The sequence below is a fragment of the Suricata suricatta genome, chromosome 15, assembly GCF_006229205.1.
Source record: "Suricata suricatta isolate VVHF042 chromosome 15, meerkat_22Aug2017_6uvM2_HiC, whole genome shotgun sequence".
NCBI lineage: Eukaryota > Metazoa > Chordata > Mammalia > Carnivora > Herpestidae > Suricata > Suricata suricatta.
Genome location: NC_043714.1, coordinates 4,212,474 through 4,226,169, shown reverse-complemented (window position 1 = coordinate 4,226,169; position 13,696 = coordinate 4,212,474). Strand labels below are relative to the sequence as shown.

Below are 13,696 nucleotides of genomic sequence, written 5' to 3'. Positions count from 1 at the left end.
CATAGGAAGAGGTCATTGCATACACGGAAACGTGCGTACACAGAACACATGAGCACCCAAAGGAAGACAGGTGAAGGAAAGGGGTCCTTCTCCCACAGTCCTGAGAAGGAATCAAACCTGCTGACACCTTGATCTCAACTTGCAGCCTCCAGAACTGAGAAAATGGGTTTCTGTAGTTTAAGTCACCCACTCTGTGGCGCCTTGTCATGGCAGCCTTCGGACACCAAAACGTCCCTCCCATTGTAATACGTGCCAGAAGTCAATCTCTCCAGCTGTGGTTTGGCGCTCATGCCTTTCCGTCTTCCTTTATGTTATCTACCTCCCCTTGAACCACCGATCTTAGGTCTGAAGTATCAACAGTAGAAAATGTCTCTTGAATTTTATCATTTCAGCCCAGAACACTCCTCTCAAGTCCAGACTCCTATGTTTGACTCCTTACTTGACTTTTCCGTTGAAATACCTTTGCAATTACATCAAAGCAACTTTTCCAAAATAGTACAATTCTTTTATTCTACACAGAACTCGTATTCTCCAATGTTTCCCACTATCTTCTTGATCCCTCAAGTCAGAGCCCTAGTGATGGCTCTTGACCGCTGACTTTCTTTACCTGTCGTATCATTCCATACCTTTCAGTACATTCCATCATCACTAGATTCTTCCCTTAAAATACATGAGCAATAATGTACCTCTCTCTGTCCACCACCATCCACTGGTTTAGGTCACTCATGCCTCCTGCCGTAGGGTCTATCACACCAACAACTTTCTGACTCATCTCTACCCCACCCCCGCCAATTTTCCACACAGAAACCAGGGTGAAATTTTTTTGTACTTAAATCGGACCATGTTGTTTCCTCCTCAGTGTCCTGAAGTTACTTCCCAAAGCGCATAAATTTAAATCTCCGTCCACGTTACTCAAGGTCCTGCGTGACCTCCTCCCTTTGACACTGCATTTGTGCTGGACCCCGGACAAGCCCCTGCCCCCCTCAGGACTCCTGGCATACGCTTTTCCTTATATTTCATACACCGTCTTCTGCCCGCTCCACATATAGCCCCCTTTTTTATATGCTGCCTCTTCAGAGCGGGCTTTCTTGGCTACCTTCCGTAGCATGTTCCCCTCCCACTTTTCATCTCAGGAGCTGGGGTTGCTTTTCACTTATAGCATGACAATTTTTAGTAAAATTTCATATGTCTTTTTTTTCTCCAACTCTTCCACCTGAGTACAAGCTAGACACGCAAAGGAACCGTATTTACTTATCCAGTTTATCATTTTATCCTCAGGATCTACCGCAGGACCTGGTGAATAGCGGGTGATCAATAAACATTAAGTAACAAAAAATACATATTACAGAAAATGCATAAACAATTGTTCTCCAAGCTCGTGGGTATCTGGACCCATGTTTTTAAAACCAGGACTTCAGCTACTGATCCCTGAAGCTTCAAATCTATAAAAGGATGACATACATCACATACTCAGCAGAGCCAGCAGGTCATTGACTATTTCCTGGCTGCCAGCAGGAGGAGTCACAATGTACTGGGTGAAGACACAGAGCCAGAAGTGGAAAAAAACCTCCATGAACTTGCTCTTCAAGAATAGTCAGTGCCCTGGATTGCATGAGATTAATGTCACCTATTATAATATCATAATTTGCATGAAGAAAGAGGCCACTCCAGTGTCTTGGTCCCAAAATTATGTAAACATCTAATATTAAAATGTGATTAGCTTATTACAAAGAGGTGGACAAATCCTAGACGAGGCAGTTGATGTTGCTCTTTATACGATGTCCTGTCCAATGAGATGACGGTCAAAGTTTAGCTCTGCATTCAAAGCAAATTCCAGATTTGCAAGAAACACCTGCTTTAGCCCAGATCTTCTAGAAAGTAGAGACAGAAATGAGGATTAGGTTCCTAAAGCTTATCTGAGAGGTGCAAGCCTGGAACAGGGTTGTGAGGAAAAGGACCAAAGCAAAGAAATGTAGGAGACACTGCGCCGTGTGACACAAGACAATACCGCACATCAGCTGGAAAACCACCAGCCTGTCGTGTGCATGGCTCTGCGTCGTCCCTGGCAGACTTTATCTGCTACCTCCCTCCTCTGGACCATTCCTCCAGGCGCTAATTCCCACACCCTGGCTCTTGTCATCTGGCCGCATGGGAGCCAACTCCCATGTCACCTGGTGTCCCCGCAGGTAGGTCTGAAAGTGGAAAGGCGACTCGGCATGGGTGAAGCATCAAGTGAAAGAGGAGTCAGAGAATCTGAGATAGGACGAGGCCACCTGGAATCTTCAACTTTCTCTTTAACTTCCTTTGGAAGAAATCAGCCAGGGGCGCCTGGGGCTCAGTCGATTAAACGTCCAACTCTTGTTTCAGCTCAAGTCATGATCTCAACGGTTCATGGGATGGAGTCCCCCGGGCTCTGCGCTGACAGCATGGAGCCTACTTGGCATTCTCTCCCTCTTTCTCTGCCCCTCCCCCCACCCTCAAAATAAATAAACTTTAAGAAAAAAGTTTTAAGGGGCATCTGTGTGGCTCAGTTGGTTAAGCATGCTTCAGCTCAGGTCACGATCTTGTGGTTTGTGCATTTGGGCCCTGTGTCGAGCTCTGTGCTGACAGCTCAGAGCCTGGAGCCTGCTTCGGATTCTGTGTGTGTGTCTCTCTCTACCTCTCCCCTCTCTTGCACACACACGCACTCTCTCTCTCCCTCTCTCAAAGATGAATAAATAAACGTTAAAAAAAAGAAGCAGCATCCAAAGTAAGCATTAGCACCTCCAGAACAGTTACTTCTGTTAGACTAGAAGTTTTAACTCCTCATGAGCTAAAATCTGACTCCTAATGATCAAGCACCTATCGCTACCATGAAGCCCAGGCAGAGAGATGAGCACAGTCCTGTCATCATCTCATGTTTTCCTCCCACGAACCCTGTGAAGTTAGCATGGCTGTCCTTAGAAGAGATGAGGGTAATGAAGTTTACATTTTTCAATGTTTATTTTTGAGAGAAAGAGAGAGACGGAGCGCAAGCAGGGGAGGGGCAGAGAGACAGAGGGAGACACAGAATCGGAAGCAGGCTCCAGGCTCTGAGCTGTCAGCACAGAGCCCGATGTGGGGCTCGAACTTATGAACCATGAGATCTAGACCTGAGCCGAAGTCAGACGCTTAACTGACTGAGCCACCCAGGTGCCCAATGCGAATGAAGTTTAAATACATCAACTAGCAGAGCCAAGTTTCCACAATTTTTGAGGGGTGAGCTGGCACATGATGTGAATGCTGGATTGTCACCCTTCACAGCCCTATTGCTCAGGACTCCTTCCCTGGATGACACAGAGGCTCACCACCTCATCACAACACAGCCCCCTTCACTGTTAGAGATGGCTTCCCTCACCCGCGCCCTGACCGCCCACACCCCATTCTCTATTTTCATGATTGTCTTCATCAAGCTATGTTGATCCTTTAAAAGTTCTTGGAGATCATCTCTTTATACAGCATTTCCTACCTTTATGTACAAATGAGGAGAAAAGAAGGAGTCTTCTCTGTTTTCTGTTTTAATTTGGTAATACACACACACACACACACACACACACACACACACACACCCCTTAAATATTTTCTGATGGCATCTGGCACTAGAACTTGGTATGCAGCAACTTACAGCTGCACTTCCCAGCTTGGTTTTTTGTTTTGTTTTGTTTTTACAGCATTTAGAAGTGTCTTTGTTTTCTAACAGAATTATTAAGTGTTACGATATTAAATTCATTTGCAATGCTTCTGTTTTGTTTCCAGAAAATTCTGATTTCTCAAGGGTTGGGTAAAACTAATTGCCAAATACCAGAAAGAGAAAATTTATGTAAGTGTAATATTTTCTGTTCTGTTTTTTATTTGTAAAGTTGTAACTTCTCGTGGTCACAATCTTCATGGATTAAATCTCTGATAGATACAGCATTTTAAGTCATTTAAGGTAAAATTTACATAGGGTACCCAGCTATGCCAACTTCGCTTTGAATCCCAGCTCTATAACTTTTACTAGATGAGTGCCATCAGGAAAATCACTCCAATTATCCAGCCTTGCTTTTGGCAAATTGATGATAATGGTTTCTATCTCACAGAATTTGGGGGAAGATGAATGTAAGACTTTAACAGTCAATGAGTGGACTCATATTTTTCATGATAGCTATTGTTAACATAGCTTCATAACATACAAGTAAGCAAGCTTTGTGGTCCTCAATATTACCCATTAATATTGGAAATGTTTTCATATCAAAGATATCAGATTCAACAATCAACTCAGATTCAAACACTCCTCAACATACTTGATGGCTTTATCCATTTTTTAGCCAAATTAATGCAAAATACTTGTATATAGTCTCATAATCAAAGATATCCCCCTGGGAATACCAATACCCCCCCCCCCCCCACATACATTGTTAGGTATTCCACGAGAAAACTTCCAAAATTAATAAATGTGAGAAACAACATGATATTCCCTCTTAAAAATTCACACGCACCACAGCATACTAAAGGCTTGGAGATTCCTTACGGGAAAGAACCTATTAAATTTGTGCTAACCCAACATATTTGGGAAATAATTTGCCAGAAAGTATTTTTTCTCATAGAACGTCTAGTACCACCTCCCTGGACGCTGGTGTTACAAAGGATCCAGTTTGGGGACACTTCATGGGAACATGTGACAATGGGGTGACTGTAGGAATAACCACAAGGGAGGAGCCCTGGAAGAGTTGTGTGGAAATAATTATTTGGAGTGTGCTTCCCTGGTGCTAAGGAACTCTGAGTCACAATGTAATTATATGGCACGAGCACAGTTGCATGACTCAAGGAGTCATTTTCATGCAGATTACGGGTGTGAAATAGAACAGCACTTTATGCATAAAGCAACAAAGTGCGCACTGCTCTTGGCTCAGGCACTGTGAAAGCAGTCTGCTCACTTTGGTAGTGCCCATATGAATTTTGTAGGGTTCATTCTTCATTATACTGGTCTATATTTCGAATACTGTTGTGCCTTTTAAAAGGAAGCAGTCTTACTAGGAAAGTGCTTCAGTTTGTTAAAGGTACTACTTCCTGCTTCCTCAGGGGGCCGTGAAGCTGTGCAGGTGAAGGCGCAGACTTGGAGCCACAGACCTGGCACAGGGTCACGCTTTGTTGCTCACGAGCTGTCAACCCTTCGGAAATCAGTTTGCCATCTGTGACTCTGGAGCAAGGTAACCTATGCAGCAGCATTGCACACAATGATAAATTCTGTGTACATACAAGTTATTAGTATCAAAGTCTATATCACGAGAAAATGGTGAATACAGATCTATACATATATGAGCGAGAAATAAGAACCATGGCTACAAATTTGAGGGGGATTTTTATTCCTTTTTTTTCACATTTCTAACAAGGGGTTTCTACTCCATTCCCCCAAATCTCAGATCTATATCCGAGGACCAATTTCAGCCTCTTACACAGCACTCCACATAAAAATTGACTTAGCTGAGCAGGAAGAAGCAGGAAGTCTGACATCCATCAGCCCCCTGACATTGCTGGTTGTGATGTTCACTGGGATCTTGTTGCCCAGCTCCTTGCCCTCTGCGCAAGGCTTCCTGCTTGTCTTCTCTCCCAAGTGGCCTCCCTGGGCAGGATAGGACCCTAGGAATAAGGGAAAGTGAAAGGAGTCTGCATTTGGGGTGGATAATTTCAATTCAGAGATGACATTATTAGCAACCCTATTTTCTTGCTCCAAATGTAAGCCGTATCCTCCAGACTAGCCCCACCTGCAATGAAGACAGTATCTTCCATTTCCTCGTGTCCTACTTCTCTCCTGGGGAGAAGGCGTGTGATTGGCTCTCCAGAGAGGAATCCAGTGACAAAGGGCATTATTCACAAAAAACACATCTCAAGTCTGTAAAGAAAAAGACAGACACACCTAGTGCTGTTGAGGCTGTGGAGGACACGGACCCCTTATATGCTGCCCGTGGGAATGTAAAATGGCCCAGTTGCGGTGTTGCTTTGAAAAAGAGTTTGGCAATTTCTAAAAATGTTAAATATGAACCTACTATGTAACCCAATAATTCCACCACTGGACATTCACCCAGGAAAAATAAAAGCATGTGTGCACACAGACATGTATAGAAAATTTCCTAGCATCCTTATCCATAATAGACCAAAATAGGAGACAATCCAAGTGTCCATGAAGAGATAAATGCATCAGGGGCCGCTGGCTGATGCAGCTAGAGGGGAGCGTGCAACCTTGACCTTGGGGTTGAGTTTGAGCCTGATGTTATGTGTAGGGATTAGTAAAAAAAAAATAAAATAAAATAAAATAAAAAATAAAAAAAATTAAAGAACAACGAGATAAATGCATTTGGAATGTTGTGTATTCATAGACAGAATGCTATTTAGCTAACAAGCAATGACCTACCGATCTGTGCTAAAACATGGACAGATCTCCAAAGCATTACGCCAAATGAAGGAAACCCCATGAGAAAGGCCACAGGTTACGTGGTCCCGTTGACAGGAAATGACCAGAAAACACAAGTTCATGGAGTTGGAAAGCATGTCTCTGGCTGCCTAAGGCAGGAGAATGAGTGGGGATTTTCTGAAAACAGGCACCACAGAGTGTGTGGGGGGTTGGAAATGTTCTAAAATCAGATATTGGTGATAGTTGCACAACTCTCTCTATTTTTAAAAATCACTGACTTGAACTTAGAATGGGTGAGTTCTATAAAAACTCAGTAAAGTTGCTATAAATGAGCAAGGCCACATGATACATAATAGTTTAAACACTGGTGTGCTGAACGTAACAGAAATACAGGTATTTTATTTGAACATACGCTTCCCCGTGTCTCCGCTTTCTGCCCAAAGCCAGCTGTGGGAGCTAGGTCACTGCGCTCCATGGCCATGGGCCCCAGCGTCCCAGGAGCCTGTGACATCGGTCCCCAAAGGGGCCATGGGCCTGTCAGTGGAGGCGGGCACTGGAGGTGGGCGTGAAAGACCAGGACGGCTCCCGGGAAGCAGAATGTGCTGCCATCAGCGTCCTGTGGGACCAGACCAACTCTTGTCGGGACCACCTGGAGGAGGAGAATGACCGCCTGCGCGCCCACCTCCAGGAGCTGTTCCAGTCCGCGGGGCAGCCTGCTGCCCTGACTCCAGCCCCGACTCCAACTGCACCACTGGGAGGCCCTGGTGAAGCTGTCTCTAGGCTTTGGGAGCCCCCTGCCCAGCCCTGCCTCCCTGGGCTGGGCTCTGGCTTGAGCACTCACCGCTTGGCTTAGATACTTTCTCAGGGGCTGGTCTACAGGTCCCCAGGTGCCCTGGTGGGTCTGTCTGTCTGGGCCACCCTTCTGGTACTCTCTTTGGTGAGCCCAGGCCAGCCGCCACCACCGGGCATCCCCCCCTAGGGTCGGGTGTGGGCCTGAGACCTCCCACCTTGCCTGCCTGCCCCGTTCCAGGGCATACCCACTCTGCCCAGGCCTTGAACCTCCACATCAAGCAAGACCTCTAACATGAGAGAAAGGGGGAGGAAGGAGGGGAGGAAGGAAGGAAGGAAAAAAGAAAGGAATAAAGAAAGTGGGAATGGGGGAGGAAGGAAAGGAAGAAGAGGAAAAGAAAGAGGGGAAGGGAAGGGGAAAGGAAGGGGAAAAATCTGCTTTCAGCAATATGATAGTTCTTTGGGTGATTGTCATGGCCATTTAACGTATCTTAATAATTATACAAGAGCGTACATACGGGTGAAAATCCCACCAGTAAAATTCAGTCAGCTGGGATTTAGGAACTGATCACGGGCAGTTCCCACTGGCAGGGCCAAGGTGAAGTACCTTCACATCTGAGCAGAAAGGCCCATGTGTCCCCCTTACCCCAGAAGCTCTTGCAACATGGAGTTCTGTGAGAGTATTAAACAGGGAGAAATCCTATTTTTTAAGGATTTTCCTCATTTTGATATGAAATGCGTATACACACCCTTACAACTATTCAATATAGTCTCCGGAGTACAGCACCTTGCTTTCTGAGACGCTGTATGTAAATTATCTGCCTAATCCCTAATGCCCTCATACCCCTGCTCATATACCAGCGACATGAGATACTAGCTCCAAGGAGCATCTCACTAAAATAACAGTTTCATATTTACAATGCTTTGGAGAGTGGTACCTGACATTATCCTTAACCAGTCTTTGCTTTTGTTTCTGAAATCAAACATTTAAGGGGCGCCTGGGTGGCTCAGTCGGTTAAGTGTCTGGCTTCAGCTCAGGTCATGATCTCCCAGTTTGTGGGTTTGAGCCCCGTATCGGGCTCTGTGCTGACAGCGCAGAGCCTGGAGCCTGCTTCAGATTCTGTGTCTCCCTCTCTCTTTGACCCTCCCCTGCTCGCGCTGTCTCTCTCTGTCTCTCAAAAAATTAAAAAAAAAAAGTCTTTGAAATCAAATGTTTATAAAGCTATACAGTGACCAGATTCAATAAACTTATAATTTATTAAACAGCACCCCTGAAGGTCCAGAATTTTTATTTTCTCCAGGGGCCTTACAGATAGATTTAGGCACATTAATAATAACAGAAGTATTTTTCTGTTCTCTAGGCTGCAATAAAAATGATGCACTCTAACTTAAATCCTGTGGTTCTGTAAGACAGGTGAATGAGAGTCAGTGCCAAACCTGGAAAACACTTATCTCGGTTCAACTGTTATTTTTCTCAGGCTCCCTGGCTGCAGATTCTGACAAACCAACAATGGAGCTGATACAACGTGTAAGAACATGATAATGAGAATCAAGAAGTACAACGCTGACAACTAATCAGTTGCCAATAATTAAAACATTTTGGAACAAATCACCATGAAAAGAGAGATTCTGTAACTGGCAAAGCTGCGTAGAAACCGAACACCACGGCCAAGGAGGTGTCAGCTCTGCACCTGAGGCATTAGTGAGTCTTAAACCTCCAGACCAGATGGGCAAACAAAAGAGAAACAGTCCAGCAAGAGCTTTCCGCTGGCAACTGATGGTCGTGGTTCATAAGATCCCTGTGAGGGACTTTTTAAAAGACCTTCACACCCTTCTCCCCCTTCGCTATTCTGAAAGATTAAAAGCTACTCCTGAGTTGCACATGAAAATAATTTTCCAAGGCCTCCTGGGTGGCTCGTCAGCTAAACATCCGGCTGTGACTCAGGTCAGGATCTCGCATATGAGGTTTGATCTCAGGTTCGAGCCCCGCATCGGGCTCTGCGCTGACAGCTCAAAGCCCAGAGCCTGCTTCAGATTCTGTGTCTCCCCCTCTGTCTGCCCTTCCCCCCCCCACACACCGATTATGTTCTGTTGGTATTAATTGCCTCTGATCTGGGCATGGGATTTCAACACGGCAGGAGGTAAGGGGAGCCTACGCCTCTACAACCAGACTCCAGTGGGGGGGTCTTCGAGTAGCCGCTGGATGGCCACCAATTTGGCTAAGGTTAGTTATGTAGAAAAAACCATGGAGGCGTATTGCACTCATACACCCAAGGATTCTGAAAAAATGAGGAAACAAATTGGCTGTCATTCTTACTTTTGTAAACCAGGCAGCGCCAGATATTGGAAACCCTAAAAGAGACCCTTACCAAATTAACCATGGAGACTGGCAGAGATTGGGTAGTTCTCCTTCCCTATGCCCTTTACAGGGTAAGAAATTCCCCTTACACCAAGAAGGGCTATGCCAGGCTTTAGGGGAACAATGGTAACTCAGCTGACCCAGGATTGGGTCAGTTACAAGACAGAGGGGGGAATGTATGGATGCAGGTCTGAACCAAACTGACTCTAATCATTAGACAATAGAAGGGCACACACTGCCCAGGGCAGGAGGGACCACCCTTGTAACACCCTTAACATTCCTAAAAGAAGGCCTAGAAATAGAAGCTATAGGTAATCACTTTATTGCTTAAAGCTAGTTACACCCTACGTGAGGGTCCTGGGTCCACTCTGTAATTGGTTAATACTCTAAATGTTGTAATTGGATAAACCTGCTGTCAATAATATTGTATAATAATGATTGGATTATTATTGTACTTATGTCACATTGTACTTAAGTCACAATTCCCTTCCCAAACTCATAAAAGCCCTGCCCCCCCTTTGTTCGGGGCTCTCAGCATGGATCCACCACGTGGGTAAAGTCTGTGAGCCCGAGTTTAGGCTGGCCAAGCCTAAATTCGTAATAAAGCCCTTTGCTTTTGAAAAAGAAAAGAATGGCTAAAATGAACAACTCAGGAAACAACAGATGCTGGCAAGGACGCGGAGAAAGGGGAGCACTTCTGCACGGCTGGTGGGAGTGCAAACTGGTGCAGCCGCTCTGGAAGACAGTATGGAGCCTCCTCAAAAAGTCGAAAATAGAACTACCTTGTGACCCAGCCGTTGCACTACTAGATATTTATCCACAGAATACAAAAATGCTGATTGAAAGGGGGAACATGCACCCCAATGTTTACAGCAGTGTTATCAACAATCAACAAATTATGGAGAGAATCCAAATGTCCAGTGACATATGCACGGATAAAGATGTGTATATTTATACAATGGAATATTAGTCGGCGATCAAAAAGAATGAAATCTTGCCATTTGCAACAATGTGTATTATGCTAAGCGAAATAAGTCAATCAGAGAAAAACAAATATGATTTCATTTATATGTAAAATTTAAGAAACAAAATAGATGAACATAGGAAGGGAAGTAAAAATAAAAGATAAAATAAAAACAGAGAGGGAGGCAAAGCATAAGAGACCTTTGTTCAGTATAACTTAATGGTGATTATATTTTATTTTTTTATTTTTAATATAGTTTATTGTCAAGTTGGTTTCCATATAACACCCAGTGCTCATCCCAACAAGTGCCCTCCTCAGTGCCTGTTAACCCCTTTTCCCCTCTTCCCCATCAACCCTCAGTTTGTTCTCAGTATTTACGAGTCTCTCATGGTTTGCCTCCCTCCATCTTAAGAGACTTTAAACAGAGAACAAACGGAGGGCTGCTCGAGGTGTGTTGCGTGGGGGAGGGGCTAGATGGGGGAGGGGCGTGAAGGCGGCCTACTGGGAAGAGCGCTGGGGGTTATACGTAAGTGACGACTCACTAAATTCTGCTCTTAAAACCATCACTGCACTCTATGTTAGCTAACTTGAATCTAAATTAAGAAAAAGAATACATATAAAGTACAGAATATTATATAAAATATGGACTAGTATTCAGTCACAAGAAAAAGGAAATCCTGCTCTTCACAGGACCATTAATGGAGAGGGTGTTATTAAGCGAAATAAGTCAGACGGAGAAAGACAAACACTGCATGTTGTTTCTTATATATGGAATCTAAAAAAGAGGTCAAAGTCATAGAAATACCAGAAAAGTGGCCCCGCTTTTCTGTTAAGGCCTGGGAAATGGGGAAATTTGTCAGTTATATCTCAATAAGTTGAAAATATACATATATATGTACATATATATACACATGTATATATGTATATAATGTATGTATGTACGTATATCTGTGTGTGTGTGTGTGTGTGTGTGTGTGTAATTTAAGGGCATAGGTCAGGTTGATCCTTATCTCTAAAATTAAATACTCTTTGCCTCCTAAGCAGTCCTGCATAAGAAGTCTAACATTCCATTTTGCACAAATAAACACAAGTGGAGGTATTACTGGGGACACAAATAAATGGAAAGAGAGTCCCTGCTCAGGAACGGAAAGAATTCAGAACGTTGAAGTGTCTACACTCTAGTGCGGTCCCTATTCAAACGGCAACACATACACAAGTTCCCAAGCGGCCTGAACTGACCAGGTGAGGTGAGTCACCACTTACGTTTCATGTGGTTGCACCACGTCCCACAGTCCTTCGGAAACGGTGTGCCAGGCCCTTAACCAGAGGACTGGAGAGGTTGACCCCTGCAGGGCCAGGCCTAGCCAAGCTTGATGGGCCAGTCCCCCAGGTCCCCTCCTGGAGGCATGTTACTCTAGATCCTGTGACGCCTGGATAAAGCTCTGCAATCAGCAGGGTTCCTGCTCGCCGCGCCTGGCCTGTGGCCACAAATGCAGGAAGCTCCGGCCATGACCTTCATGTCCCCTTTACTTGCTGCTTGTGGCTCAGTTTCAGTCCTCAAGGATATGTTTAGTAATGAGGACAACAATCCCAGTCTCATATTTAGACCCAAACAAGCTGGTGAGGGGGTTCGTTGACTCCGTGCAAGACCAGAGGTCACTCCCCAGCGCTCGTTCACCTCCGCATTCTCTCAGGAGCGGCCCCGGCCTGGCCCTGTGGGCTCCTGCCCTCAGGGAGCTGCGTCGGAAGACTGCGGCCCGGGTGTGGTGGCTTCCACTGCACCAGTACTCACAGATGAGCTCTTCCTCCCCCGTGGGCTCAGCATCCCTGCTTTACTGGAGCTCCCGTCTGTGATTAGCAAAAGTGTCCCAAGGCAGCAAGGGGACTGGAGGTGGGTGGCGGTGTCAGCGTGGGAACACTTCCTCAGGCTGTTCCAGCACAGAATTTGGGGCAGGAAGGGGACGCCTGCACTCAAGATGGCAGGGGTGAGAAAGAGCCCCGTGCGGGGGCAGGGGGGGCAGCGCAGGGTAAGTTCCCGGCCACACCGGGGATAACGCTGTCCCTGAGCACGTGTCTTCTCCCTCAGGGGCTAAAAGGAGCACTTGTGCAGGTTGTCTGGGGAGGCGTAGAAATGGGCTCCACTAGGAGGGTTTTGTCTGTATTAGAAATAGGGAAGTGGTCTTGTGAAAAAAAAAAAGGAAAGGAAAGGAAGGAAGGAAGGAGGGAGGGAGGAAGCAAGTGGTCTGCAAAATGGAAAGAAATGTAACATATTGACAAACACATTTTGTGACGTTTTTGGAGAGCGGTCTGATTATCCTATGAAATATGCAAATGCTTGATTCTGAGACCCTGGTATCATAAGGAGAGAGAGAAGGAGGGAGGAAGAGAGAGAGGACTTTCAAAGGACATGCTAGGGGCACCTGGGTGGTTCTGTTGGTTAAGCATCCCACTTCAGCTCAGGTCGTGGTCTCATGGTTCGTGAGTTCGAGCCCCACATGGGGCTCTGTGCTGACAGCTCAGAGCCTGGAGCCTGCTTTGGATTCTATGTGTCTCTCTCTCTTTAGCCCTCCCTTGCTTATGCTCTATCTCTCAAAAATAAATAAACATTAAAAAAAAAAGAACACTGATGTCCTTAAAAGGACATGCTAATCAGAACGGTGATCTCATAGTCTGCACTGTAATTAAGGGAAGGAGTCTGAAACCCAGATCTGCTTTAAATCACCCAGATCTGCTTTAAATCACATGTCCCCAGCTTAGTCTCCAGTTGTAGGCACTCTCCACGATCTCTGTCGATTTCTCTTTATTAAGCAGTCACCTCGGAAAACCTTGTCTAGCCTTGACTGTCCCCTAGTTACTAGGTAGGCTTTCTGTAACTGACAGGTTATGAGAAAGATCTTCATTGACATGTAGTAGCCCTGACGGAAACCTACCTTGAAGCAGGAGTGAGCAGTATTGCCTTGTCCCATGATGCTGGTGTTACACAAAGTCAACATGTTATGTAGTCATTAGCAACATTTACCGAGCACCTACTGTTGCAGGAGATGTTCTAGATTGTGCGTCTGCACCAATGAAGGAGACCCCCAGGTGCCTGCTCTCCTGCAGTTCATCTCCTTGTGGGAGAGAGTCAACTGACTAGTAATCAAATGAAAAATAGTGTCAGCAATGATGAGTGCTA

At 45.4% G+C, this 13,696-nt stretch overlaps 1 long non-coding RNA gene across 2 annotated transcripts; it reads right to left on the bottom strand.

Moving 5' to 3' along the window:
* Positions 1 to 5,342: 5,342 nt before the first annotated feature.
* LOC115278671 lies at positions 5,343 to 11,928 on the bottom strand. 2 transcript variants are annotated; one of them, XR_003903019.1, is made up of 3 exons: positions 11,785 to 11,928; positions 5,763 to 5,890; positions 5,343 to 5,637 (listed from the first exon to the last, which is right to left on the bottom strand). It is a non-coding gene; the product is annotated as an uncharacterized LOC115278671 (long non-coding RNA). The 2 variants fall into 2 exon arrangements; XR_003903020.1 differs by lacking the exon at positions 5,763 to 5,890.
* Between the last annotated feature and the right edge of the window lie 1,768 nt (positions 11,929 to 13,696).